This window comes from Nicotiana attenuata, unplaced genomic scaffold (assembly GCF_001879085.1).
Source record: "Nicotiana attenuata strain UT unplaced genomic scaffold, NIATTr2, whole genome shotgun sequence".
NCBI lineage: Eukaryota > Viridiplantae > Streptophyta > Magnoliopsida > Solanales > Solanaceae > Nicotiana > Nicotiana attenuata.
The window spans coordinates 7,107-11,810 of record NW_017673403.1 but is presented as its reverse complement, the minus strand read 5'-3'; positions in this window follow the sequence as shown (position 1 = coordinate 11,810).

The window sequence follows — 4,704 nt, the reverse complement described above, 5'->3', positions numbered from 1 at the left end:
TTTTTTGCAATTTTCTTTAACTTTGTTCTAAAACTAACTAATACTAAAATTGTGACATTAAATCCCTAAATGTAAATGCCTATTTGTATTTTGATATGAATAAAATGCAACCAATTAACACAAAAATGTAGCAAAAAATTCACAAAAATTGTAAAATAATAGAGAAATCAATTATTTGAGACTTTTGGAAATAGTTTGCTTAGGGCAAAAATCACGTGCTCGCAGCTATAAACTCAGCCTCCACTGTATAGCGGTCAATGCACATTTGTTTGGACGATTCCCAAGACATCGCTCCTCCATCGACTGTTTAGAATCGGTTGAACCGGTGATCTAATTTGCATCACTATACCCCTCTGTTATCGCGGGATACTTATTGTAGTGCAAAGCATAATTTGGAGTATATTTCAAATACTTCAAAACTCGTTTCATTGTCATGAAAGTTCAATGCAACTATCTTATGTCGTAGAATAATACGTCTCGACTTTCGATTGCATATCAGATTATTGACTAGACTTAATGTAGCAATAATATATTATAACAACAGCAAGAATGATTGGCATCAGTTGTGCCACAACCTTTTAATATATAACACATTTTGCAATCACTTCGCCATTTTCAAGCATTTATATGTTATTTATTCATACGTCTATATGATATGCAAATTATAGCACCTTCATTTATGAAACAAATCCAACTTTCAATGGATTTTGGTTATGTTCATCGGTTGGTTCACCTCATTATAGACCAACGTATTAATACGTTCGTTTATGAACGATCATGTTTATACAAGACATACAAACACACTTTTCATGAAAAGCCACAGCCTTCCAGGTGACACCCTTTCATAAAAGAGCTAAACATTATAAATGTTCAAGAAAGAACAAATCATTTCTGGAAAGGCACATAAACAGCTTTCGAATTTGTAGTTTCATCACTAGTCATCACTAAGGCTGAACAAGTAATAAATTCACCGAATACCATATCAATATCCTTAAGGATTCGTGGGGTTCGCAGAATCATATCATCTAGTTCTTCTAAATAATATAGACATCACGTCTAACATTAGCTTTTGTTATGCATAAGCTAAATGCCCCCACATTTCACATGTTTCATGTGCCTTTTCTATCAACATATAATCCATATATAACCAAACAATGACTACATAATTTATAGTATTCTTAATGTAAATACACTAGTTTGAAACCATTTGACAACATTTTCTAGTCAAATTTCGCAGGCCATTGTTTGGATGCATGTTTTAGTCCATAAAGTGACTTAACAAGTCGACACACATTTTTTTTTAGGAACCACGAACCCTTTGGGTTGTTCCATATAAATTTCTTCCTCCAAATATCAATTTAAGAAGGTTTACTTTACGTCCATCTGATGGATTTCAAGGCCATACACGGCGGCTAACGCTATTACCATCCGAATAGATGCAATTCTCGTTACCGGTGAGTATGTGTTAAAGTACTCAAGACATTCTCGTTGTCTTAATCCTTAATCAATCTTTCCTTATATTTGTCAATAGTACCATCTCTTGAAAATCCATTTGGAACCCAAAGGTTTATTTCCTGGAGGAAGATCAACCAGTTCCCAAGTATGATTACTTAATATGGACTCTATCTCACTATTAACTGTCTCTTTCCAATATTGTGCTTCCGAGGAAGACAATGTTTCTTTAAACGTTTGAGACTCATTTTCCAACAAGAATGTCAGAAAATCCGATCCAAAGGAAGTAATTATCCTTTGACGTTTACTACGTCTTGGAATTTTCGAATTCAACGTACTTTCCTTTGCTTCTTCCCGAGTTCGCTTAGATATTTCACTAGACAACTCACATTCTTTTTATACAGATAAATATTCTCAAAGAATTTAGAATTATCTTATTCGATAACCGTATTAATATGAATGTCGGGATTTTCTTATTTATGAATCAGAAAATGATATGCCTTACTTTATGTTGCATATCTTATGAAAACGGAATCAACGGTGTTTGATCCGATTTTTATCCTTTTGGAGTTAGGAACTTGCACTTTAGCTAAGCACCCCCACACTTTAAAATATTTAAATTGGGCTTCCTTCCATTCTATTTTTCATATGGAATGGATTATTGCTATGGGAAACTCGATTGAGTATGCGGTTCTCTGGAAGAATAACTTTCCCCCTACAAGTTCTAGGTAAACCAGAACTTATCAACTAGGCATACATCATCTCATTTGACATTCTATTCTTTTTTTTTGCAATTTTATTAGATTGCGATGACTAAGGGGCAGTCGTTTGGTGAATAATTTCTTCAAAAGGAGATTCATATTCGACGCCCCTATTACGTTGTAGAGTCAACTACAAGAATTGTTGTTTATGTCACGACAAAGACAGAATTAATGGTGAAGTTTTTAATCTTCAAACCAATCTGACACAATCAGAATTAATAAACGATGTAGTTTTTAATCTTCTAACCGAGTAATATCTGATACCAGATCTAATAAGCGGTGAAGTTTTTTAAACTTCAAACCGAGTAATATGTGACACAATCAAATTTAATAAACGGTGAAGTTTTTAATCTTCAAACCGAATAATAAATTTGAGTAGAAAATTACTAAGATTTTAATCTCCCAAATGAGTATAAAATTACTTAGACTTTATTCCGACAAACGAGTAGAAAGTCACGAAGACTTTAATCTCAACGAACGAGTAAAAAATCACGCAGACTTTGATCTCGAAGTAGGAGTAGAAAATCACGAGGATTTTATTCTCCATACCGTGTATAGAAAATTATGAGAACTTTAATTTCCTTTCCAAATGGTTTTCCAACTAAACCATTATAACACTTTAAACAGTTTGATCTCGTTAGACTAATTCATGTCTTACAACCTTGAAAATAACCATCCACATATATTTATGCATGTTATCAAATTCTATATCAACTACTCATAGTTTTTCATATAGTCAAAGGAATAACAAATTAACCGTAAGTACATGTTATTCCTACTCATGCATATATTCTAAATATATAATATGAGATCATCACATAATAAAGATCTACCCTAAATTTATAGACACTAATTTCATATACCACCAAAGGGTAAAAAATTATTGGTGAGTATAGAAAATAGGTATAACCCGATATAGTTGTCACATTCTGTTGAAGACAGAAAATTAGTCTCACGGGACTTTGATATTCAAGTACTGAGAGCAATGCTCCTCTCAATAACCATTGGAACACTTTTGCATTCCAACCAGTGAATTTATAATCCTGGAGCCACATTCAAATGTTCAATATTCATTTAAGATGTCTTTCTTTTGAACCATTTCATAGTAAAATTATATAGAAGACTTTTAATCACTTTAATGACAACCTCACATAAGCCATTTAGAAGCCTTTTCAGTTGCTTGAAATGATGTCTCCATTAGAGCAAAACAACCTGGATGTCATGCATCACTTTTAGAAGTAATCTTTAGACAAAAGCCGCATAAAATGGACTAAGCCCATTAACGACAATTCCTTGCTTTCATAATATTTCCTTCCAATTCCACTTAGCCGTTTTTCGACTTTCCCGATTTTGCGGTGTACGCCCAACGTACATTGCCGCAATTTGCAGTAACGTTCTTCGGCAATGTTTACTTTCAGTCACTGCTCGGCTTTCTATGAAAGGCCTATTGCGAATAAGCACAACCGTTACCTTTCTTACTGCCTCAATTGCCAAAAGAAACACTCTCCCTGTAACATTTAAAGAATCCCAACATTAGATCCATACTATTAAGAAAATCTTTTATAAGCACACTCATAGAAATCTTCTCTTTATTTGCTTCTCCGAAAAATTTGCATATTCATCTTTTATTTTTTTCCGGATGAATAATCAAAATAGATGTTGTGTTAAACCAGACGACTTTCACGACTATTTGGAATAAATCGTTTCGTCATATTTCTTCATGACAAACGACTTTCACTTCTTTCTTCTTCTTTTTCATGGTATCAACTATTAAATTAAATTCCTTAAGATTGTTGGTATTACTGTATTCAAAATCAAAAAATCAAATAAGCAAACAAACGTTAGTTCAATAAACAAAATCGTAAAATAATTCAGAGCCCACTGAATGCACAGTGTGTCCTTAAGGAATTTATGTTGGGTTTTTAAGGTATTTAATTAATATATTAAATACTTAAAAGAGGGTGAATGGGAAATGGAGGGAAATGAAATTTTTGAGTGAAATTTTAAGTTCCCCCTCCCTTGGCAAATGGGCATTGTCCCATATTGGAAGAGGAAGAGGTTTTTTATGGGTATATAAGCAATTGCTCTTCTTCTAGCTCTTAAAGAGTTGAGAAGAAGGCAAGCCTCGCGCCGTCGTCGTCGTCGCTCGCTCGGCTTCGGCTTCGGCTTCGGCTTCGGATTTTGTCAAATGATTGATTGATTAACTTTTTGGACCAAATTTATTTGTTAATAGTAAAATATTAACAGAAATGTTATTAAATATTTGTTTTAATAACAAAATATTAATATTAAATATTAATATTAAATCCAATCCGTTTTTCTGTTTTGGTAACAGAAAAGTAACTACCCTCTTCAATTTTCCCTCTTTATTTTTCCTCTTTATTATTGAGTAAATGGCCATTTATGTAATGGCATTTATGTTGTGGGCGTTTTGCATAAACAGCCATTCTGAAGAGACCCAACTTTGGCTATAAATACAACACTATTCTGC